The 26971-nt window shown below is 41.5% G+C and overlaps 1 long non-coding RNA gene across 1 annotated transcript; it reads right to left on the bottom strand.

The window, feature by feature from the left end:
* Window positions 1–1012: 1012 nt before the first annotated feature.
* LOC123402565 lies at window positions 1013–1677 on the bottom strand. The gene is made up of 2 exons (XR_006611304.1): window positions 1550–1677; window positions 1013–1442 (listed from the first exon to the last, which is right to left on the bottom strand). It is a non-coding gene; the product is annotated as an uncharacterized LOC123402565 (long non-coding RNA).
* Window positions 1678–26971: the final 25294 nt, after the last annotated feature.

The following is a 26971-nucleotide window of genomic DNA, read 5'->3' as shown; positions in this document are numbered from 1 at the left end:
CGAGATGGAATCCTAAGCATTGGCGCTGGACCTCGATCTGGAAGGAGCAAAACCAGGGAAGGAGAAGCAGTGGCGCAGACCTCGATTGGGCGCGCGGTCGTCTTTAGGCGGGGAGGGAGCAGCGGCGGCAGGGTACTTCCGAACTCCACCACCGGAGTGGGTGGGTGGAGACGCGAGCAGGGCGACGAGGAGGAATCGCCGTCCGCTGGTGGGCAGGGTCGCCACGCAGATGGTCGCCGGTGCTGGCTGGGCCGTACTGCCGGCGGTGGCTGGGGCGCGCGGGGGACGATGGGAGGAAGAAGCAGAGTGGGGGTCGATTAGTAAGAGATTTAAGAATCTTAGGTTTTGTTTGCAGAACTACCATTGCATGCGCCAGCGACAAGAACTTCGAAATGGAGGGAGCATAATTTGGGTGATGTATGGAAAAATTAATTAATGCGATCGAGTAATCATATGATAAGGTTACTTAATATAGATTTGGTCTTTAAATTTGGTTAGAGATTGACCCTGATTAATTCTTTTTTATAAATATATTACTAAATAATTACATGAGAAGTTCTAATACATTCATATTACGGGCTCTTTATGATCAATTGGTATGGCAAACCATATATTGAGGTTGATGAGGGAGGAGGGTCTCTTTAGGATCAATTGGTATGGCAAACCATATATATTGAGGTTGATGAGGGAGGGGGTAGGGATTAAGAGGGACCTAAAAGTCAAATTCCACATCAATCCCCTTCAGAAAGGGATTAACCAAACAAGCCCTTAGCCGTAATAACTCCACTAAAGGCGATCCTATTACCGGAATGGCGTCAGGTACACCTGTCACAATTTTGACTGCCCAATAGCCAATTTGATCCCAAGGCAAAGAATATGCATGGAGACTTCTCTGTTATGATGACAAGGGCAGGCCGGCTTACTATATGAAGGCGGCAACTAGGGCACTTGTAGTTTGGGAAGCATCAGCGGCTGATTCTGTGGCTGTATTGGTCATTTAATGGTTCGAGGATTTCAATGTAATTTTTATCAGGTTTGGGATGCTCTGTATTTCCAATGAAAATTAGAGTATTTTACCAAAAAAGAAAGTTGCACAACCAGCGAGCGAATAAAACACCTGTCGCAGGTGCTGACAGTTAGTAGCAAAGCAACAGTACCTTGGAAACCTACACATATCCACTAACTGTTCTTTGTTAACTCAGAAACGTAAGGATCACACCTCCCAAGTTACTACAGCCAAGATAGATCGGATGTCTACTTGTACCATGACTCGAAAGTATGTTCCTTTCGGCAACCGGCCAATCTTCCAATTCAATCGGACGATCCATCTGCAGAGTCCATGTCTACAGGAGCTGCACCAGCACCGCGGTAAGCAGCAGTCTCCTCTGCATAGCGTTTCTTATCCACTTGGGACTGCTCAAGGTATGGCTGCTTCTCCTCAGCTGCAAATATGACAATTGGAAATGATTACAACAGGAGGTTTTTTTTCCTTCAAAAAACTGACAGTATGAAGTGCACTGTAGTGCTATTGAACTTAGGGCATTGTTACCTGACATCTTTTGCCACTTCTCTCCAAGCTTCTTTGCAATATCTGTGGTGCTGAGTTCGGGGTTGATGTTCTTCAAATTCTGCATTAGAAAAATATCAATCGAAGATCCATTGTTTACTTAATTTAACAGTGCACGCTAAATGTCTTGAGAAAGAATATCAAATCAATTCTAAAACCTAACATAGCAACCATAGACTCCAACGACAGAGATGAACTAAAATTCATCAAAAACAATGCAGGATACTCTTATTTAACTTTCACCAAGTTCATAGAAATAATAGTGATCTATCTCTCCCAAATAATAAAGCAAATAAGGTTTCTGGCCGTCCATCATGGAAATTACCCCTAAAGTTTGCATAAATTACCCACCATGCCACCGGTAAGTAATAGAAAACGATTCACAAAGCAAAAAAAATTGGACTGGGCCGGCCCATGTAAAACCTCCTATATTACGCTCTGCATGCTCGGAGAATATCTAGCACACCGTATGGGCCGGCCCATGCACAGGTGCCTGCTTTTAGTTCCGTTTATTTATTTATTTTCAGTTCCGTTTTATTAACATATTAAAATAATTTAGAACTTCAAATAATCTTTAAAATTTTAATAAACTGAAAATTATAAATAAACATATTTAAAAAATAAAATGTTTGTGACTTCAAAAACTGCTCGGAGTTTTGTATAAAATGCTCGCATATACATTAAAATGTTGCAATTTTAGAAAAATATTTGTACAATAAGAAAAGTCCATAATTTCAAATACAATTCCATGTATTCAAAATTATTAAAGGCATTTAACAAAATGCTTTCTAATTGAAAATATGTTAATGCATTTAAGAAATGTCCTAATTTTAAAAATAGCTAATGCCTGTTTTGATAGTTTCTTTTTTTTATTTAAAATTTTCCATTCCATTTTTGTTTATTTCTAATTTAAATAATTTAGAATTACATAAACTTTTGCATATTAAAAAATAGGAATTTTGAAATAAAATGCTGACGAAAACATAATGTCCATGAATTTAAGAAATATATTACTGATTTATAACAATGTCCATGAATTTAATAAATATATTACTGATTTATAAAAATGTTTGTTTATTTAGAAAAACTTCATGCGTTTCAAAAAATGTTTGTGAATTTAAAATAAAATCGTCCAACATAAAAAATTATGTTTGCCTTTTCTTGAATTGGTCGCCAATTCAAAAGAAAATATTTAAACCCGTTCAAAATATAAAAAATATTCACGATTTTTAGTAAATGTTTGTAAATTGGAAAAAATGTTCTCGATTTTAAAATTGTTCCCATATTTGTAAAATTGTTCACGAAAGATGTAATGTATGTAGTTAAACATTAATGCTTCTAAGTCTTTGTGACAATATAACTGTGTGAATTTTGAAGAATTAACTGTTGGATGGATCGAATTATTATTGTATGTTTTCTAAAAAAAATTATTGAAATTCAGAATAAATATTTGAGTTACCAAGATTTTTGACAACCATGATATATATTTTTTGAAAATGTAAAGATTGCTTCGACTTGTGAATAAATTTAAAAGAAGAAACATTTTCTTGCATTTGTGCATAAAATTTTAAAATCAAGCGATGATATGTGAACATAATGTGGTCACCATCATTGAAGATTATGTTTTTTTTCGTGGCAACGCACGGGTCATTTTGCTAGTCAGTATACATGCTGAATGTGGGCATGGTCGTCATGATATGCTATGGAAACACTACGTATGGGCAGTTTAATCGCAGCACCATAACCAAAAAAAAACAGAATACCCAGCTCTGAAACACTAATAGTGATAACTATACCTATTTGGACAGGTGCTACAAGAGATAACCATGGATTCATAGGCATTTTTATCCTCGTATACCTGATGTTAAACACTGCTGCATCTGGGTTCAGCTCTTCAGTGGAATTGAAATATTCAGTATGCGAGTGCTTCCGCTTAGAATCAGCCTGCTCAGCATCGCCGCCGTGTTGTCCAGCTGTAGCGGCCATCAAAATCAACGGATCTTGCTCATCAACACCTCCCGGGAGCACTCTCAACGGGAATATATGGCGTGCTCGGCAAATCAGAGAATAGTCGGTTAGGGGGCGTGTTTTCTAGTCTCCGGATCGAATCCAACAGAATAATAGCGGGGGCACATTACCTGTCTATCGGATCCGGCAAGGAGTTGGGGGAGTGGACGAGGCGCTTCTTCTTGTGCTTAAGCTTCTCGAGCTCAGCCGCGGGTTCACAAGGTCGATGTCATTCTGCACCTCGCGCCGGAAGTTAAGTGGGTTGCCGACGTAGTAGAGGCAGACGAGGCCGCGCGACGAGGCGCGGATCCAACTCGACGACGACGTTGATCCAGAAGGCACGTTGTGGCCATGGCAGATCTGGCCGCTCGACTCGCTGTCGTCGGAGATGAAGTGGCTACCGAAACCCTAGCTAGCCATGGGGGCGATGGAGGGCAGGAGCGTGGATTATGGATAGAGGAGAAGGAGGCGTGGAGCTTGGGGAGCTCAGGGGAGAACTTCCCGTCGACGGAGCTCGCCGATATAGGTCGGCGTGGTTGGTGGCGGCGGCGAGGGAGAGGGGTTCGTAGGGGGAGAGGAGCGAGTCTGTCGGGGAGATGGGTGCGACGGGGTGGGTGGCGGTGCGATGGGAGGACGAGGGGAGAGGGCGGAGGCTAGGGTTTTCGGGGTGGGGAGAGGGGATAAGGATGGATCGGAATGGGGTGAGGGCAGCCGTTGGATCCGCCAACATTCAACCGTATACGATGCATGATCCGCTTGACATGGCTATGGCCCAACCAAAATGCAGTATGCGTGTACGACGTTATGACCTTTTCAAATTGATCGTAATCGATTAAAAATAAAATTAGAATTTTGATGTCTGGATTGATCGACGGTCAATCGCTAAGTATTGAAGTTTCTATGTCTGGATTGCTCCATGGTCAATCAATGTGTTACCTGATACTTGAGCAGTGCACCACTACAGGATTTGAATTGTACTAACACAAGTTTTCATTTTCTTTGGACCGAAACTTCATTTTCCATTTTTCAAGTGCTCAAAATGAGTTTTTTTGTGAAGGATCTACCATATATTTTTTGCAAAATTGGACCAAATAATTTTTCTAACATACTAGGCCACATTTAATGTACAATTCACCAAATGGTTGGGTGTCAAAAGCTTTGATCCACCTCTCGTGAAGAAGACAAATTTTCGTCGAATCAGCTGGAAGCGGGTCAAATTTGAACAGCAGCTGCATTATAGTTTGCTCTTTATTTTTCCCAAAAATCATTTATAGGTAAACAAGTATCTATTTCATCATAGAAACACCGAAAGTTTTTCCAGATTCAACCACTAGCTAGGAACGGTCATACCCGCCGTTTTGACCACATTTTGAAATGGGCATGAAAAATTCAAAAAAGTAAAAATAAAAAATGGAAAACCTTTGCATTGTGTCATTATATGTAACAAATTTATGAGGAAAAATAATAACCTTGTAATACGGCAATTATTTTTAAAAAGTGTTCTCAGAAATGGGATATCATGTGTGAAGATTCATGGTTTTCAAGCCAAATGATGAATCTTATGGCCACATCCATGGTATGGTTTTTACCAATGTTCCCATATTGTGCACAAGGGTGCATATTGGAATGACAAACAATATTGTTGAAGGAAGTTTTCATTTTCTTTGGACGAAAAATTCATTTTCCATTTTCGAGTGCCCAAAATGAGTTTTTTTTGTGAAGTACCTACCATATATTTGTTGCAAAATTGAACCAAATCATTTTTTAACATACTCTCTCCGTCTCAAAATAAGTGTCTTAACTTTATACTAGCTCTAGTACAAAGTTGTACTAAGCTTGAGACAGTTATTTTGGGACAGAGGGAGTATTAGGACATATTTAATGTACAATTGACCAAATGGTTGGGTGTTAAAGGCTTTTATCGATCTCTCGTGAAAAAGACAATTTTTGTTGAATCGACTGGAAGCGGGTCAAATTTGAACTGCAGCTACATTATAGTTTGCTCTTTATTTTTCCCAAAAATCATTTCTATGTACACAAGTATCTATTTAATCAGAGAAATACCAAAAAAAATTCAAGATTCAACCACTAGGTAGGAACGGTCATGCCCGCTGTTTTGACCACATTTTGAAATGGTCATGAAAAATTAAAAAAAATTGGAAAGCCTTTGCATTGTGTCATTATATGTGACAAAGTTACCAGGAAAATAATAAAGTTGTCATACGACAATTATTTTTAAAAAGTGTTCGTAGAAATTGGCCATCATGTGTGAAGATTCATGGCTTCAAGCCAAATGATCAATTTTATGGCCACATTCATGACATAGTTTGTTGAAACGATCTAATATTGTGCATAGGGGTGCATATTGGAATGGCAAACAATGTTGATTAAGGAAGTTTTTGAGTTTCCTTGTATGTAAAAACCATTTTCCATTTTTCAAGTGTCCAAAATGAGTTTTTTTGTTAAGGACCTACCATATATTTGTTTCAAAATTGTACCAAATAAATTTTCTAAAATACTAGGCCATATTTAATGTACAATTGACAAAATGGTTTTTACAAGCTTGAAAGCTAGGCCATATTTGGTGTTAAAAGCTTTTATCCACCTCTAGTCAAAAAGATAAATTGCCACCGATTCAATAGGAAGCGGGTCAAATTTGAACTAGAGGTGCCTCATAGTTTTCTCATGATTTTTTCCAAAAATCATTTTAGGTAAATAAGTATCTATTTAATCAGAGATCCTATAAAAATTAGGCAAGATTCAACCCCTAGCTATGAACGGTCATGCCCGCCGTTTCGACCACATTTTGAAACGGGCATAACAAATTAAAAAAATCAAAAAATGCAAAACCTTCGCATTGTGTCATAATATGTGACCAAGTTACCAAGAAAAATAATAAACTTGTAATATGGTGATTATTTAAAAAAAAGTGTTCTTAAAAATGAGCTATCATGTGTGAAGATTCATGGCTTTCAAGCGGGATGATCAATCTTATGGCCACATTCATGGTATAGTTTGTTGAAACGATCTAATATTATGCACAAGGGTGCATATTGGAATGGAAAACAATGTTGATTAAGGAAGTTTTCATTTTCCTTGTATGAAAAATTCATTTTCCATTTTTCAAGTGTCCAAAATGAGTTTTTTTGTGAAGGACCTACCATATATTTGTTTCAAAATTGGACCAAATCATTTTTGTAAAATACTAGGCCATATTTAATATACAATCGACAAAATGGTTGGGTGTTAAAAGCTTTTATCCACCTCTAGTGAAAAAGACAAATTGCCGGCGATTCATCATGAAGCGGGTCAAATTTGAACTGCAGCTGCATTATACTTTGCTCTTTATTTTTCGAAAAAATCATTTATAGTTACATAAGTATCTATTTAATAAGAATTACATGGTGTGGTGGCTTGACGCCGAGGTTTGGATGGTGGTCGAGGGCCCCAACTCGAGAGCGCGTGAACTTGCATGCGAGCCGCGTGGTCACAGCATTACCATATCGTTGCCACGCATTCTGGATGGAATAGGCATCCTGGTTGACCACTCCTTCAGTAGGTGTCAGGAAGAAGAATACAATAGAAGAATCTCACGAGGAGATCGAACTAAGCTCAAACATGAATTAACAGCCAAGTGTTTGATTAGCGGTGCGGGTAATGCACATAGACAATGGGCCTAAATTTTGGCTGAGGATGACCATCTACTAAGGAGACTCTCGTGCAAAAAATTTAGCTCAAATGGATGAATCTAGGTGACACTTGCTTTGCAAAGTACCACACTGTGCAGAAATATGGATGTTGAAGCTGGAATTAAATGAATCAATGGATTGAGGTGAAATTTGTTGTATGATGTTAATTTGGGCATATAAAGGCACTGTAAAAAATATACCATTTGGACATGCCAAAGTGACACTTCCTTCACAATGTGTCAATCTGGACAGAAAATGGTAATTGAAACTGGGCTCACATAGATGATTGGATTGCGCTGAAATTTGGAGGAGGATGATAATTTGGGCACATTAAGGCACTATAAAAAATTCCTAAAATTTGGATAGACAAAAATTGTACTTCCTTCACAATGCTCTCTACTAAACGGAATATTGGGAAAAATATTGAGGGAAACTGGCTGAATTAAATGAGCTAAAATTTGGTGGAGTGAGGTTATATGGCCAGTTTTATTACATGGTAAATTTTCATCAACTATAAAGCAATATAAAATGTAGTTGCTTCACAAACTGAAAATATTACGAGAAACAAAGATTGGATGATGAGCTCACATGGATTGTTAGATGGGGCTAAAAATTTGTGGAGAGCTATGTTTTTGGCACATAGAAGATGTGGAAAAAATTCAAATCATCACGATATTCCTATTTGGTACTTCCTTCACAAAGCTGTTAGGTGAACACAAACTTTGGAAATTTGCTGAGAAAGATTTACTAGGCAAATGGTTACGAAAGTTTTCATGAAGCAATGATTTGGATAGGAAAGAGTGCCCAAAAAATTTGAGGGTCATCAAAGAAATAGAAATAGCACTTCCTTCACAAAGTGATATTCTGAACAGAATAGGAAAATGAATATTCTGAATTATTTTCGAGCTATGGAAAGAAGGGATTTCACATATTTGAGGAATATATGATACAAAGTATTTATGAAAATTTTTCGAGAATTTTTGGAATGACAGAATAGTAGGTTGCTTCACAAGCTAGGCAAAAAAATAACACATGGACATGACACGTAGGCAAAACTGATGATGTGGCACCTAGTCATAGCTATGACCATCTATATTGGTCGTAATCAGCTACAAATTAGACATCAAACGAGGGCTATCCTCTTTACGACCATTTCCAGTAAGGAAGTTACGACCTTTATGATGAAAATGGTCGTTAGTTTTTTGGGTTAGGACCCCTCCGGATAGCTTACGACCAATTGGTCTCAAATGGTCATAGATTTACGACCAATTCTGCGAGTGTCACTGACAGAAGGTCGTTAGTTGACATATTTCTTGTAGTGTGTTCCCATCTCATAAGAATTTCAGTAGCATAATGAATGAATTCAATAATACAAAATTCACATAAAGCACTCTTTTCATGATTCATAAGCATAGAAATTTTGTTACTCTCCACATAAGCAAATTTATTCTTGTTCATAAAAGTGGGAGTATCATATGAAACGCAAATACTATAAATTGTTTCCACATTAAAGGAGTAATGTTCAGTAAAAGAATAATCAAAATTATGACAATAATTATCACTACTTTTTATAAAATAGGTATCATCATAATAGTTATCATAAATAGGAGGCATGCAATCATCATAACAAATTTGATCATTAAAAGTAGAGGGGCTAAAAGGATCATCTTCATTAACCATAGCATCCCCAAGCTTGGGAAAAAAATTAATTGTAGCAAATAAATTCTCCAACATGTCATTCTCATCAAATACAGCATCCCCAAGCTTGTGGCTTGGCATATCATAAGGATAATCACTCTCATCATTAATAGTATGAATAACATCGATAGTATAATAATTACTATCATCATAATTTCCCAAGTTGGTGCCAAAAAGATTTTAAACATTATAAGAGGTATCATTATGTTCACAATCATAATCATCACAACAAGCAATAGGCATACCAAAATCATCATCAAGTGTATCATCTTCCACAATTGTTTTTGATTCATCCTCATGAGGCACAACAATAATAGGAGCAACATCATTTGGGTGGGCTACCTTTTTACCTCTACTTCTTCTTCTTTTCTTATTATTCACCACATCATGTGTGGGTTTAATTAATTTTTCCGAGCTTACTATTAATGAGATTGGTTGAATAGGAGCTCCTTCTCGTCAACTATTTCATGATGAGAGGCAATAGGAGGGAAAGTAGAAATATTTACTCTTTCATTACTATTCCTTTTGAATTTTATTGGTTTTCCCGTCTTTCTATAGTTGGCAATATAAGAATTTCCATTGCAATTTACCATGCAAAACATATGGATTTCTTTAAAATTAGTTTTAGCATGGTCTGTGAATATGAATGCTTCCAACCAACCATTTTATGTGACAATTCTTCACACCCCAAAAATAAACAAAGTTCATTATAAAGTTCAAGGGTGATCAAGTTATTACAATATTTGGACACGATACGATCATGAAAAAGCATGAATTGGAAATTAAGGTGGCCAACTTTATTGCAAATTTCACAAGTAATAGCATAAAGAGAACATAATTTAGTAGTGAATCCATCTATCACTTTGAGCAAAAAATGTTTCTATCATGTTTATGCTTCTTACAAAATATATCATCCCTATAAGGCATGTCTTCACAAAGTCTTTCCACTCCACAAAAATTGACATGCTTATAAGAAACATGTTTGTCATGACTAGTGCAATCAGCATTAGCATTTTGGATATTCATAAAATCCATACTAACAACATTGCAATCATGCTCATCATTCAAGGATTTTATGCCAAACATTTTATTGGATTCCTCTTCTATAAATTGAGCACAATTTTCCTTTCCATCATTTTCAAGAAAGACATGATAAATACGAATAATATGAGGCAACCTCAATTCCATTTTTTAGTTTTCTTTTTATAAAACCACACTAGTGATAAAACAAGAAACTAAAAGATGCAATTGCAAGATCTAAAGATATACCTTCAATCACTCACCTCCCCAGCAACGACGCTAGAAAAGAGCTTGATGTCTACTATGCAACTTTATTCTTATAGACTATGTTGGGCCTCTGAACGTAGAGTTTTGTAAGATAGTAGCAATTTTCCCTCAACTGGATGACCTAAGGTTAATGAATCAGTGGGAGGTGTAGGATAAAGATGGTCTCTCTCAAATAACCCTGCAACTAAATACAAAAAAATCTCTTGTATCCCCAACATACCCAATATAATGGCAAATTGTATAGGTGCACTAGTTCATTGAAGAGATGGTGATACAATTGCAATATGGATAGTAGATATAAGTTTTTGTAATCTAAAAATATAAAAACATCAAGGTAGCAAGTGTAAAACAGCGAGCAAAACATTGTATAAATGCTTAGTAATAAGGCCTAGGATTCATACTTTCACTAGTGCAATCTCTCAACAATGCTAACATAGTAGAATCATATGATCATCCCTCAACGTGCAACAAAGAATCACTCCAAAGTTCCTATCTAGTGGAGAACAATAATATGAAATTGGTGTAGGCACTAGAACAACCTCAAAATTATTATTTTTTATTAATCTTTTGAGCTATTCATATAAGTGTCACAAACAACCCTAGAGTTCGTACTAGAATAACATCCATGATACATATCAATCAACCCGAATGTCACCTAGATACTCCAATGTAACCTCAAGTATCCGTGGGTAAATTATGTGACATGCATCAAACAATTTCAGATCTATCATATTCAATCCAACACAAAGAACTTCATGGAGCACCCCAAGATTTCTATCGGAGAACATAGTATGAAAACATGCAATAAACCCCTATGCATAGGTCCGCAAGGTCACGAGAATCCGCATATTGATGCCATAATATGTATCAAGTGAATCACTTGAATACCCCAATGTCACTACGGGTATCTACATGCTAGACATGCATCAAGTGTTCTCAAACTTTAATATTCAATCCAACATAACGAGATCTTAAAGTGAAAGATTCAATTCATCATAACAATAGCAAGGGACAAACAACATACGATCCAACTATATTAACAAAGCTCGTGATACATGATACGTACATTTTGCATCATGTTTTGTAACTATTATTTATAGTGTTTTTATGCATTTTACCACTTGATGGAGTAATTATAATGACTTTTCTCTCATAATATGCAAGGTTTACCTCAAGAGTGAGAATGCAAATAGATGGAATTCTGGACCTAAAAAGCTATGTCAAAGATACCTATCCTGCACATCTCCAAATGGGATGAAACTTTTTGGAGATTTATTTGGAATAAATGAAAATCACTAGAGCAAAGAAGTACCAGAGGGGGCTATTGGGTGTCCCTTAGGCACGAGGGTGCGCCAGCCACCCCTAGCGCGGCCTGGTGGTTAGTAGGCCCCCCGACCCACCTCCGGCGACCATCTTCTGGTATAAATTCTCTTTTTAACCTGAACAAAATCAGGAGAGGACATTCAGGACGAAGCGCCGCCGTCTCGAGGCCGAACCTAGACATGAGAACTTTTGCCCTCCGGCGAAGCAATTTCGCCGAAGGAACTTCCCTCCCGGAGGTGGAAATCGAAGTCATCGTCATCACCAACAACCCTCTCATCTTGGGGAGGTCAATCTTCATCAGCACCATCTCCTCTGAAACCCCTAGTTCATCTCTTGTGCTCAATCTTGTACCGGAACCTCGGATTGGTACCCGAGGTGTAACTAGTAGTGTTGATTACATCTTGTAGTTGATGCTTTATGGTTTATTTGGTGCAAGAACATATGTTCAGATCCAATATGCTATTTAATACCTCTCTAATCATGAGCATGTTTATCACTTGTGAGTAGTTGCTTTTCTTCTAGAGGCCACGGGAGAAGCCATGTTGCAAGTAGTCATGTGAAGCTGATATTCATTCGATATTTTGATGATGTATATGTTGTGATTCCCTTAGTGGTGTTATGTGAACATCGACTACATAACACTTCACACCATATTTTGGCTTAAGGGAATGCATTGTGGAGTGGTAATTATATGGTGGGTTGTGAGAGTGACAGAAACTTAAACCCTAGTTTATGCAGTACTCCGTAAGGGGCTGATTTGGATCTGTGTGTTTAATGCTATGGTTAGAATTTATTCTTAATATATTTCTCATAGTTGCAGATGCTTGTGGGAGGGTTAATCATAAGTGGGAGGCATGTTCAAGTAAGAGAAGCACCCAAGCACCGGTCCACCCACATATCAAATTATCAAAGTACCGAACATGAATTAACCCAACATGATGAAAGTGACTAGATGAAATTCCCATGTGCCCTCTGGAATGCTTTGTCTATTATAAGAAATTGTTCTGGCCTATATTTTTCCACAAAAGGAGTGGGCTACCTTACTGCACCTATTTTTACTATTGCTACTTGTCACTTGTTACAATTATCTTGATATCAAACAACTTGTTACCGCTATTTCAGTGCTTGCAGAAATTACCTTGTTGAGAACCGCTTGTCATTTCCTTCCGCTGCTCTTTAGGTTCAACACTATTACTTATTGAATGGACTATGATTGATCCTCTATACTTGTGGGTCATCAAGACTCTTTTCTAGTGCCATTGCCAGGGATTAAAGCGCCTTTGGTAAGCAGAATTTGGTAAGGGAAAATTTATATTACGTGCTGAAATTTACTGTTACTTGTCACTATGGAAAGTAATCCTTTGAGGGGTTTGTTCGGGGTATCTTCACCTCGATCGCAAAACCCAAGAGTTCTACCTCAACCCGCGGAACCTACTCAAAATGTTTATTATGAAATTCCTTCGGGTATGATAGAGAATCTGCTAGCTAATCCTTATGCAGGAGATGGAACAAAACATCATGATATGCACATGATCTATGTGGATGAAGTTTGTGGATTATTTAAGCTTGCAGGTTTATCCAGAGATGAAGTAAAGACGAAGGTTTTCCCTTTATCTTTGGGGGGGGGAATTGACATGGTATAGGCTATGTGATGATACATGATCTTGGAACTGGAATCGATTGCAATTGGAGTTTCACCAAAAATTTATCCTATGCATCTTGTTCACCATGATCAGAATTTTATCTATAACTTTTGTCCTCATGAAGGATAAAGTATCGATCTAGCTTAGGGCTGAAGTCAATGTTATATTCATGCCTCAATCATGAGCTCCCAAGAGAAATTATTATTCATAATTTTTATGCTCGACTTTCTCGTAATGATCAAACCATGCTCGATACTTCTTGTTCTAGTTCTTTATGAAGAAGACTATTGAATTCAAGTGGGATCTTTTCGAAAGAATTAAACGCAACTATGAAGATTGGGAACTCGGCGAAGGTAAAGAGTCAGTTATAAAACTTAAATTTGATTGTGTTAAGTCTTTTATGAATACCGATGCTTTCAATGACTTTAGCACTAAATATGGACTTGACTGTGAGATAGTAGCCTCATTTTGTGAAACCTTTGATGCTCATGTTGATCTCCCGAAATAAAAATGGTTTAAATATCTTCCACCTATTAAGGAAGAAGTTGAAGAACCAATTAAATTTGAGGATAAACTATCATTTACAATGTTGACCTAGTTGTGCCTACTACTTATATTGAGAAACCACCTTTCCGTGTTAGGATAAAGGAACATGCTAAAGCTTAAACTGTGTTTAACAAAAGTTATGTTAGAACAACCATACCCTCTAAGCAAATCAACGTAGAACCTATTACTACTATGATTAAAGATCTCTTAGTAGATAATACTGATGAACATGTTATTTATTACTTTGATGAAGCTTCTAGAATTGCCAAACCTGATACTAAAGATAAGAATAGACATGTTGTTGGCATGCGTGTCGCTCACTCAAAATAGGAGATCATCGCTATCATGGTTTATGTGATATGGTTGCTAGTGTTAGTGCTATACCTACTATTAAAGGACGGAAAGCTTCTCCCCGTCCGTCGTGGTCATTTTGCAAAAAGCCCTTGTAGTTTTAGGTAATCAACCCGCAGTACATTTTTAAGTCAAAACGAATTGTTTTTTATTTTTGCAAAAACGGCCCTATGGTTTGGGGTATTAAACCTGCGGTCCTTTTAAGTGGATAACGACCACGACTATGTCCCCGTCTGCCCCCCACGCCCATGCTGCTCCTCGCTGTCCGCGGTGGTCCGGTGGCTGCACTCCACGATATGGAAGATGGGTGGGGCGAAGAGGGGCGGGGGCAGGGATGGGGAGGGAATGGTACGGTGGCGGGGCAGGGTAGAATGAAGAGAGGTGGCGCGGGTGGAGGCGGAGAAGGAGACCGCAGCGCTGAGGGGAAAGGTAGAGGAGGAGCGCCACGCTAAGGCGGGAAAATGAGATGCTCGACGGCTTTAGCATGTGAGGTGGGTCGAGCCAGTCCACGCGGCAGACGAATGGCGCTACTCATGTGTGTCCTCCTCCACACGACTGTGCGGCAGGAGGTGTTGGAATTATGCCCTAGAGGCAATAATAAATATAGTTATTATTATAATTCCTGTATCAAGATAATCGTTTATTATCCATGCTATAATTGTCTTGAATGAAGACTTATATACATGTGTGGATACATAGACAAAACACTGTCCCTAGCAAGCCTCTAGTTGGCTAGCCAGTTGATCAAAGATAGTCAGGGTCTTCTGACTATGTACAAGGTGTTGTTGCTTGATAACTCGGTCATGTCATTAGGAGAATCACGTGATGGACTAGACCCAAACTAATAGACGTAGCATGTTGATCGTGTCATTTTGTTGCTACTGTTTTCTGCGTGTCAAGTATTTGTTCCTATGACCATGAGATCATATAACTCACTAACACCGGAGGAATGCTTTGTGTGTATCAAATGTTGCAACGTAACTGGGTGACTATAAAGATGCTCTACAAGTATCTCTGAAGGTGTTCGTTGAGTTAGTATGGATCGAGACTGGGATTTGTCACTCCGTGTGACGGAGAGGTATCTCGGGGCCCACTCGATAATACAACATCACACACAAGCCTTGCAAGCAATGTAACTTAGTGTAAGTTGTGGGAACTTGTATTACGGAACGAGTAAAGAGACTTTTCAGTAAACGAGATTGAAATAGGTATGCGAATACTGACGATCGAATCTCGGGCAAGTAACATACCGAAGGACAAAGGGAATGACATACGGGATTATATGAATCCTTGGCACTGAGGTTCAAACGATAAGATCTTCGTAGAATATGTAGGATCCAATATGGGCATCCAGGTCCCGCTATTGGATATTGACCGAGGAGTCACTCGGGTCATGTCTACATAGTTCTCGAACCCGCGGGGTCTGCACACTTAAGGTTCGACGTTGTTTTATGCGTATTTGAGTTATATGGTTGGTTACCGAATGTTGTTCGGAGTCCCGGATGAGATCACGGACGTCACGAGGGTTTCTGAAATGGTCCGGAAACGAAGATTGATATATAGGATGGCCTCATTTGATTACCGGAAGGTTTTCGGAGTTACCGAGAATGTACGGGGAATGACGAATGGGTTCCGGATGTTCACCGGGGGGCAGCCTACCCCGGGGAAGCCCATAGGCCTTGAGGGTGGCACACCAGCCCTTGGTGGGCTGGTGGGACAGCCCAAGAAGGCCCTATGCGCCATAGATAGAAAATCAAAGAGAAAAGAAAAAAAAGTGGGAAGGAAGGGAAGGACTCCACCTTCCAATCCTAGTTGGACTAGGATTGGAGGTGGACTCCTCCTCCTCCTTGGTGCGCAGCCCTTGGGGCTCCTTGAGCCTCAAGGCAAGCCTCCCCTCCCCTCCTCCTATATATATGGAGCTATTAGGGCTGATTTGAGACAACTTTTTCCACGGCAGCCCGACCACATACCTCCACGGTTTTACCTCTAGATCGCGTTTCTGCGGAGCTCGGGCGGAGCCCTGCTGAGATTAGATCACCACCAACCTCCGGAGTGCCGTCACGCTGCCGGAGAACTCATCTACCTCTCTGTCTCTCTTTCTGTATCAAGAAGGCCGATATCATCGTCGAGTTGTACGTGTGTTGAACGCGGAGGTGCCGTCCGTTCGGCACTAGATCGTGGGACGGATCGCGGGACGGTTCGCGGGGCGGATCGAGGGACGTGAGGACGTTCCACTACATCAACCGCATTTCTTAGTGCTTCTGTTGTGCGATCTACAAGGGTACGTAGATCGGAAATCCCCTCTCGTAGATGGACATCACCATGATAGGTATTCGTGCACGTAGGAAAATTTCTGTTTCCCATGCGACGTTCCCCAACAGTGCCATCATGAGCTAGGTTCATGCGTAGATGTAGTCTCGAGTAGAACACAAAAGTTTTTGTGGGCGGTGATGTGCGTTTTGCTGCCCTCCTTAGTCTTTTCTTGATTCCGCGGTATTGTTGGATCGAAGCGGCTTGGACCGACATTACTCGTACGCTTACGAGAGACTGGTTTCATCGCTACGAGTAACTCCGTTGCTCAAAGATGACTGGCAAGTGTCGGTTTCTCCAACTTTAGTTGAATCGGATTTGACCGAGGAGGTCCTTGGATGAGGTTAAATAGCAATTCATATATCTCCGTTGTGGTGTTTGCGTAAGTAAGATGCGATCCTACTAGGTACCCATGGTCACCACGTAAAACATGCAACAACAAATTAGAGGACGTCTAACTTGTTTTTGCAGGGTATGCTTGTGATATGATATGGCCGACGATGTGATGTGATATATTGGATGTATGAGATGATCATGTTGTAATAGTTAAGATCGACTTGCACGTCGATGGTACGGCAACCGGCAGGAGCCATAGGGTTGTCTTTAAACTAACGTTTGTGCTTGCAGATGCGTTTACTATTTTGCTAGGATGTAGCTTTAGTAGTAATAGCATGAGTAGCACGACAACCCCGATGGCGACACGTTGATGGAGATCATAGTGTGGTGTCGGTGGCAAGAAGATCGTGCCGGTGCTTTGGTGATGGAGATCAAGAAGCACGTGATGATGTCCATATCATGTCACTTATGAATTGCATGTGATGTTAATCCTTTTATGCACCTTATTTTGCTTAGAACGACGGTAGCATTATGAGGTGATCTATCACTAAAATTTCAAGACGAAATTGTGTTCTCCCCGACTGTGCACCGTTGCTACAGTTCGTCGTTTCGAGAAACCACGTGATGATCGGGTGTGATAGACTCAACGTTCACATACGACGGGTGCAAAACAGTTGCACATGCGGAATACTCGGGTTAAGCTTGACGAGCCTAACATGTGCAGACATGGCCTCGGAACACATGAGACCGAAAGGTCGATCATGAATCATATAGTTGATATGATTCGCATAGGGATGCTTACCACTGAAACTATACTCAACTCACGTGATGATCGGACTTGAGCTAGTGTAAGTGGATCATGAACCACTCAAATGACTAGAGAGATGTACTTTTTGAGTGGGAGTTTAGCGAGTAATTTGATTAAGTTAAACTCTAATTATCTTGAACATAGTCTAAGTCCACTTTGAATATATTTGTGTTGTAGATCATGGCTCACGCGACAGTCACCCTGAATTTTAATATGTTCCTAGAGAAAGCTAAGTTGAAAGATGATGAAAGCAACTTTGTAGATTGGGCTCGTAATCTTAAGTTTCTCCTGCAAGCTGGGAACAAGGATTATGTCCTTGATGTTGCGCTAGGAGACGAACCACCCGCTACGGCTGACCAAGATGTTAAGAACGCTTGGTTAATACGTAAGGAGGACTACTCAGTAGTTCAATGTGCAGTCTTATATGGCTTAGAGCCGGGACTTCAACGTCGCTTTGAGCGTCATGGAGCATATGAGATGTTCCAGGAGTTGAAGTTTATCTTTCAGAAGAACGCCCGGATCGAGAGGTATGAGACCTCCGATAAATTCTATGCTTGCAAGATGGAGGAGAATTCGTGTGTCAGTGAACATGTGCTCAAAATGTCTGGGTACTCAAACCGTCTAGCTGAGCTGGGGATTGAACTCCCACAAGAGGCTATCACAGACATAATTCTTCAATCACTGCCGCCAAGCTATAAGGGCTTTGTGTTGAACTACAACATGCAAGGGATGAACAATTCACCCGGCGAGTTGTTTGCGATGCTCAAAGTCGCAGAGTCTGAACTCCATAAAGAGCATCAAGTGTTGATGGTGAATAAGACCACTAGTTTCAAGAGAAACGACAAAGGAAAGAAGGGTAATTCAAAGAAGAGCGGCAAGCCTGTTGCCAATCCGATGAAGAAACCCAAAGCTGGACCTAAGCCTGAAACAGAGTGCTACTATTGCAAGGGTATGGGTCACTCGAAGCGCAACTGCCCCAAGTATCTGGCTGATAAGAAGGCGGCCAAAGAAAAATCAGGTATATTTGATATACATGTTATTGATGTGTACTTAACCAGCTCTCGTAGTAGTGCCTGTGTATTCGATACCGGTTCTGTTGCTCATATTTGCAACTCGAAACAGGAACTGCGGAATAAGCGGAGGCTGGCAAGAGATGAAGTGACGATGCGCGTGGGAAATGGTTCCAAGGTTGATGCAATCGCCGTCGGCACAGTTTCACTTCTGTTACCATCGGGATTAGTTATGAACTTGAATAATTGTTATTTAGTGTCTGCGTTGAGCATGAACATTATATCTGGATCTTGTTTTTTGCGAGACGGTTACTCTTTTAAGTCAAATAATAATGGTTGTTCTATTTCTATGAGTAACATCTTTTATGGTCATACACCCAATGTGAGAGGATTGTTCATATTGAATCTTGATAGTGATAATACACATATACATAACATTGAGACCAAAAGAGTTAGAGTTAACAATGATAGCGCCATGTTTTTGTGGCACTGCCGCTTAGGTCATATTGGTGTAAAGCACATGAAGAAACTCCATACTGATGGACTTTTGGAGTCACTTGACTTTGATTCACTTGACACGTGCGAACCATGCCTCATGGGTAAGATGACTAAAACTCCGTTCTCCGGAACAATGGGGCGTGCAAGTGACTTGTTGGAAATCATACATACCGATGTGTGCGGTCCGATGAGCGTGGAGGCACGCGGCGGATATCGTTATTTTCTCACCTTCACTGACGATTTAAGTAGATGTGGTTATGTCTACTTAATGAAGCACAAGTCTGAAACATTTGAAAAGTTCAAGCAATTTCAGAGTGAAGTTGAAAATCATCGTAACAAGAAGATCAAGTTCCTACGGTCTGATCGTGGGGGTGAATATCTGAGTTTCGAGTTTGGTGCTCACTTAAGACAATGTGGAATTGTTTCACAGTTGACACCGCCTGGAACACCACAGCGTAATGGTGTGTCCGAACGTCGTAATCGTACTTTATTAGAGATGGTGCGATCTATGATGTCTCTTACCGATTTGTCGTTATCGTTTTGGGGTTATGCATTAGACACAGCTGCATTCACTTTAAATAGGGCACCATTAAAATCCGTTGAGACGACACCATACGAACTGTGGTATGGCAAAAGGCCAAAGTTGTCGTTTCTTAAAGTTTGGGGATGTGATGCTTATGTCAAAAAGCTTCAGCCTGAAAAGCTGGAACCCAAAGCAGAAAAGTGCATCTTCATAGGTTACCCAAAAGAGACAGTTGGGTACACCTTCTATCTCAAATCCGAGGGCAAAGTGTTTGTTGCTAAAAACGGAGCTTTTCTCGAGAAGGAGTTTCTCTCGAGAGAATTGAGTGGGAGAAAGATAGAACTTGATGAGGTTGTCGAAGCTCTCATCCCTCTGGATGGTGGCACAGGGCAAGGGGAAACCCCTATCGTTGCGACGCCAGTTGAGGAGGAAGTTAATGATGATGATCATGAAACTCCGGTTCAAGTTCCTATCAAACCACGCACGTCGACGAGACCACGTGTTGCTCCAGAGTGGTACGGTAATCCCGTTTTGTCAATTATGTTGTTAGACAACAATGAACCTGCAAATTATGAAGAAGCAATGGTGGGCCTAGATTCCAACAAATAGCTGGAGGCCATGAAGTCCGAGATAGGATCCATGTATGAAAACAAAGTGTGGACTTTGGAAGTACTACCTGAGGGCCGCGAGGCTATTCAGAACAAATGGATCTTTAAGAAGAAGACGGACGCTGACGGTAATTTGACCGTTTATAAAGCTCGACTTGTGGCAAAGGGTTTTTCACAAGTTCAAGGAGTTGACTACGATGAGACAATCTCACCCGTAGCAATGCTTAAGTCCGTCAGAATCATGTTAGCAATAGCTGCATTTTTCTATTATGAAATCTGGCAGATGGATGTCAAAACGGCGTTCCTTAACGGTTTCCTTAAGGAAGAGTTGTATATGATGCAACCCGAAGGTTTTGTCGATCCTAAAAATGCTAACAAGGTATGCAAGCTCCAGCGATCCATTTATGGACTGGTGCAAGCATCTCGGAGTTGGAATAAACGCTTTGATGAGGTGATCAAAGCATTTGGGTTTATACAAGTGGTTGGAGAATCTTGTATTTACAAGAAAGTGAGTGGGATCTCTGTGGCGTTTCTAATATTATATGTGGATGACATATTGCTGATTGGAAACAACGTAGAGTTTTAGGGAGCATAAAGGATTACTTGAATAAAAGTTTCTCTATGAAGGACCTAGGAGAAGTTGCTTACATTCTAGGTATTAAGATCTATAGGGATAGATCGAAACGCCTGATAGGACTTTCACAAAGCACATACCTTGATAAAGTTTTGAAGAGGTTCAAAATGGAACAGTCCAAGAAAGGGTTCTTGCCAGTTTTGCAAGGTATGAGATTGAGTAAGACTCAGTGCCCAGCAAATGATAAAGATAGGGAGCATATGAGCACCGTCCCCTATGCTTCAGCCATAGGTTCTATCATGTATGCAATGATGTGCACTAGACCGGACGTTAGCCTCGCCATAAGTATGGCAGGCAAGTTCCAGAGTAATCCAGGAGTGGATCACTGGACGGCGGTCAAGAATATCCTGAAGTACCTGAAAAGGACTAAGGAGATGTTTCTCGTGTATGGAGGTGACGAAGAGCTTGCCGTAAAAGGTTACGTCGATGCAAGCTTTGACACAGATCCGGACGACTCTAAGTCGCAGACCGGATACGTATTTATTCTTAATGGGGGTGTGGTAAGCTGGTGCAGTTCCAAGCAAAGCGTCGTAGCTGATTCTACATGTGAAGGGGAGAACATGGCTGCCTCGGAGGCGGCTAAGGAGGGTGTCTGGATGAAGCAGTTCATGACGGATCTTGGAGTGGTGCCAAGCACACTGAATCCAATAACCCTATTTTGTGACAACACGGGTGCCATTGCCTTAGCAAAGGAACCACGTTTTCACAAGAAGACCAGACACATCAAACGACGCTTCAACCTCATCCGCGAATACGTCGAAGGGGAGGACGTAAATATATGAAAAGTGCACACGGATCTGAATGTGGCACACCCGCTGACTAAACCTCTTCCACGGGCAAAGCATGATCAACACCTGAACTGTATGGGTGTTAGATTTATTACAATGTAATTCGCATGGTGATGTGAGGGCTATATTATTGACTCTAGTGCAAGTGGAAGACTATTGGAATTATGCCCTAGAGGCAATAATAAATATAGTTATTATTATAATTCCTGTATCAAGATAATCATTTATTGTCCATGCTATAATTGTGTTGAATGAAGACTTATATACATGTGTGGATACATAGACAAAACACTGTCCCTAGCAAGCCTCTAGTTGGCTAGCCACTTGATCAAAGATAGTCAGGGTCTTCTGACTATGTACAAGGTGTTGTTGCTTGATAACTGGATCACGTCATTAGGAGAATCACGTGATGGACTAGACCCAAACTAATAGACGTAGCATGTTGATCGTGTCATTTTGTTGGTACTGTTTTGTGTGTGTCAAGTATTTGTTCCTATGACCATGAGATCATATAACTCACTGACACCGGAGGAATGCTTTGTGTGTATCAAACGTCGCAACGTAACTGGGTGACTATAAAGATGCTCTACAGGTATCTCCGAAGGTGTTCGTTGAGTTAGTATGGATCGAGACTGGGATTTGTCACTCCGTGTGACGGAGAGGTATCTCGGGGCCCACTCGGTAATACAACATCACACACAAGCCTTGCAAGCAATGTAACTTAGTGTAAGTTGCGGGATCTTGTATTACGGAACGAGTAAAGAGACTTGCCAGTAAACGAGATTGAAATAGGTATGCGGATACTGACGATCGAATCTCGGGCAAGTAACATACCGAAGGACAAAGGGATGACATACGGGATTATATGAATCCTTGGCACTGAGGTTCAAACGATAAGATCTTCGTAGAATATGTAGGATCCAATATGGGCATCCAGGTCCCGCTATTGGATATTGACCGAGGAGTTACTCGGGTCATGTCTACATAGTTCTCGAACCCGCGGGGTCTGCACGCTTAAGGTTCGACATTGTTTTATGCATATTTGAGTTATATGGTTGGTTACCGAATGTTGTTCGGAGTCCCGGATGAGATCACGGATGTCATGAGGGTTTTCGTAATGGTCCGTAAACGAAGATTGATATATAGGATGACCTCATTTGATTACCGGAAGGTTTTCGGAGTTACCGGGAATGTATCGGGAATGACGAATGGGTTCCGGATGTTCATCGGGGGGCAGCCTACCCCAGGGAAGCCCATAGGCCTTGAGGGTGGCGCACCAGCCCTTGGTGGGCTGGTGGGACAACCCAAGAAGGCCCTATGCGCCATAGATAGAAAATCAAAGAGAAAAGAAAAAAAAGGTGGGAAGGAAGGGAAGGACTCCACCTTCCAATCCTAGTTGGACTAGGATTGGAGGTGGACTCCTCCTCCTCCTTGGTGCGCAGCCCTTGGGGCTCCTTGAGCCTCAAGGCAAGCCTCCCCTCCCCTCCTCCTATATATATGGAGCTATTAGGGCTGATTTGAGACAACTTTTGCCACGACAGCTCGACCACATACATCCACGGTTTTACCTCTAGATCGCGTTTCTGCGGAGCTCGGGCGGAGCCCTGCTGAGATTAGATCACCACCAACCTCCGGAGCGCCGTCATGCTGCCGAAGAACTCATCTACCTCTCTGTCTCTCTTGCTGGATCAAGAAGGCCGAGATCATCGTCGAGTTGTACGTGTGTTGAACGCGGAGGTGCCGTCCGTTCGGCACTAGATCGTGGGACGGATCGCGGGACGGTTCGTGGGACGGTTCGCGGGGCGGATCGAGGGACGTGAGGACGTTCCACTACATCAACCACGTTTCTTAACGCTTCTGCTGTGTGATCTACAAGGGTACGTAGATTAGAAATCCCCTCTCGTAGATGGACATCACCATGATAGGTCTTCGTGCACGTAGGAAAATTTCTGTTTCCCATGCGACGTTCCCCAACAGGAGGCAGCGATGGGTCGTACGAACGAATCGAGGTGGAGGAGCTCGAGGCCAACAAAGAGGTCGCCGGCAGCGGACGCGGGGGTGTTGCGGGTGTTCCATGGCCACTCCCCGCATGAGGCGGCTCCTGCGGCATGGTTGGAGGAGGCTGGAGGCAGGTCGGGGAGGCTAGATGCTGGATAGGAGAACACGACGCTCCTCTTGGTCCTCCTCCTCCCGACGGCACACGAGGTAGGAGGTCGAGATCCAGCTACTCTGGTGTCGATCCAGCGACGGGGTGTATGGATCGAGGCAGAGGAGCATAAGGCCGACGGAGAGGTGGATGCGCCTAGCAGGTTGCGTGCTTCATGGAAGAAGCGCTCGGGCGCGATGAGGATCTGGGAAGGGGGCGTTGTGTTGTGCGTGATTCAAGTCTCTCGAAGGAGCGTTTTACAGATGGGGAATTGATTTAATCTCGCGTACACGCGTCTAGCCGGCTAGCGTGAGCTTTAAACACATGTCCACTATGTCCCACCCACCGCACCTCATCTCTCCCACTCTAGTCGTTTCTTTCCACCATTCCATCGACGTCCACATGATGGTGTCAACTGTATTTAAAATGGGATTATAGGTTGTGCATGCTAACATATTGATAGTGCCCTTAGGATTAACATGCACTAGAATATTGAAATACTCCGAGCCTATAATAAATAACACACACAGGAAGTAATAACATTAAGTGTGATAACTTATGCAAAACCTAGAACCAACGTGTTGATGCACATACAACTCTCACTAAATTTACCACCATTGCAACCATGGATCTATTTGTCACCAATGCATTTTGATTGGTTGTTTTAAATACAAACTCCGTCCGGATTAAGAAACCAGTGAGCCAATTATCCGGAACCAAGGCATCGTGTAACTTTCGACAAATTTTCTATCCCGTTGCAACGCATGGGCCATTTTCCTAGTATCAAGAAATTATGCATGAGATAGCACCCGCTGAAATAGAAGACATAGATGTTACTATTAAACTTGCTAATAGAAACACCATCACACCACTTAGGATTGTTAGAGATGTTGAAGTCTTGTGTGGAAAAGTAAAATACCCTACTGATTTTCAAGTACTTACCTCACCACAAGATGATTTGTGTCCCATAATATTTTGTAGACCCTTCTTGATTATTGTCAATGCTCAAACAGATTGCAAAAAGGAAACTGTAAGTGTTAATTTTGGTGGTATGTCTCATGAGTTTCATTTCTCCAAGTTCAGTAAGCAACCCCATGATAAAGAATTGCCTAGTAAAGATGAAATAATTTGTCTTGCTTCTATTGCCATTCCTTCTACTGATCCCTTAGAACAATATTTGCTAGACCATGAAAATGATATGCATATGTCTCGGAGAAATGAACTAGATAATATGTTCTTTGAGCAAAAGCCTATCCTTAAACACAACTTGCATGTTGAAACTCTAGGAGGTCCTCCTCCACCCAAGGGTGATCCTGTGTTTGAATTAAAGCAATTACCTAACACTCTGAAATACCCTTAGAATTTCTTGTGATCCGAGGCCATGTATGTACATGCAAGGCTCGTCAAGTTTAACCCGCGTGTTCCGCGTGTGCAACTGTTTTGCACCCGTTGTATATGAACGTAGAGTCTATCACACCCGATCATCACGTGGTGTCTCAAAACGACAAACTATCGCAACGGTGCACAGTCGGGGAGAACAAAATTTTATCTTGAAATTTTAGTGAGGGATCACCTTATAATGCTACGTAGTCCTAAGCAAAATAAGGTGCATAGAAGGATTAACATCACATGCAAATCATAAGTGACATGATATGGCCATGAACTTGTGCTTCTTGATCCCCATCACCAAAGCATTGGATGATCTCCCTCGTCACCGGCGCCACACCATGATCTCCATCATTGTGCGGCCATCGAGGTTGTCGTGCTAACTATGGTGTTACTACTAAAGCTACTAACTAGCGATAAAGCAAAGCATCTCCAAGCGCAAAAATAATTAACGACAACCATATGGCTCCTGTCGTTGCCGTAGCATCGACGTGCAAGTTGATATTTAACTATTACAACATGATAATCTCATACATCCGATATATCATATCATGTGTTTGGCCATATCACATCACATGCATGCCCTGCAAAAACAAGTTAGACGTCCTCTAATTTGTTGTTGCAAATTTTACGTGGCTGCTATGGGTATCTAGTATGATCACATCTTACTTACGCAAAGCCACAACGATGATATACAAATTTCTATTTAACCTTCTCCAAGGACCGCCTCGGTCAAATCCGATTCAGCTAAAGCTGAAGAAACAGACACCCGCCAGTCATCTTTATGCAATAAGTTGCATGTTAGTCGATGAAACCGGTCTCTCGTAAGCGTACGAGTAATGTTGGTCCGAGCCCCTTCAATCCAACAATACCGATGAATCAAGAAAAGACTAAGGAGGGCAGCAAATTGAACATCAACACCCACAAACTCTTTTGTGTTCTACTCGAGATATCATCTACGCATGAACCTAGCTCATGATGCCAGTGTTGGGGAACGTTGCATGGGAAAAAAATCCTACGCACACGCAAGACCTATCATGGCGATGATCATCTACGAGAGGGGAGATCGGATCCACATACCCTTGTATATCGCTAAGAGGGAAGCGTTAAGAAACGCGGTTGATGTAGTCGAACGTCTTCGCGGTCCGAATTGCAAGCGTCCCACGAACTCCATCCCGGTCTAACGCCAAACGGATGGCACCTCCATGTTCATCACACTTGCATCTCGATGACGATCTCCGCCTTCTTGATCCAGCAAGATAGATGAAGAGTTAGCTTAATTCTCTGCAAGCATGACGGTGTGGCGGTGATGGTGGTGGAGCTACTGCGACAGGGCTTCCCCGTGCCGTACCGAACTAGCTACGGGGTGTCACGAAGTGGTAGAGGGAGAGAGAGCTGCGCTATGGCTTGAGTGCCAAAATCCTCTCTCACCTCCACTATATATAGGTGGGAGGGAGGGGTGGCGCCCTAGGGAAAAATCCCTAGGGTTTCGTCCGTCGTAAGAGAGAGGAGGAGGAGTCCTCCTCCAACACAACTTGGATGGTGGAGTCCTCCTTCCCCAAATCGATTTGCCCCACCTCTCCTTTCCTTTCTCCTACTTCGGCCGAATTGGTCCTTCTTGGGCTGGCCACCGTTGGGCCTCTTTGGTTCTCTCCTGGGTGGGAGGCCCCTCCCGGTGGAACTGCGGAACCCATTCGTCACTCCCGGTACTTTACCGATAATGCCCGAAAACCTTTCGCAAGCCAAATGGATAGTTCCTATATATAAATCTTCGTCTACGGACCATTCCGGAAACCCTCGTGACGTCCGAGAT

The sequence above is a fragment of the Hordeum vulgare genome, chromosome 6H (assembly GCF_904849725.1).
Source record: "Hordeum vulgare subsp. vulgare chromosome 6H, MorexV3_pseudomolecules_assembly, whole genome shotgun sequence".
NCBI lineage: Eukaryota > Viridiplantae > Streptophyta > Magnoliopsida > Poales > Poaceae > Hordeum > Hordeum vulgare.
Note: the sequence above shows the minus strand (reverse complement) of the source record. Positions and strands in the feature narration are given on the sequence as shown.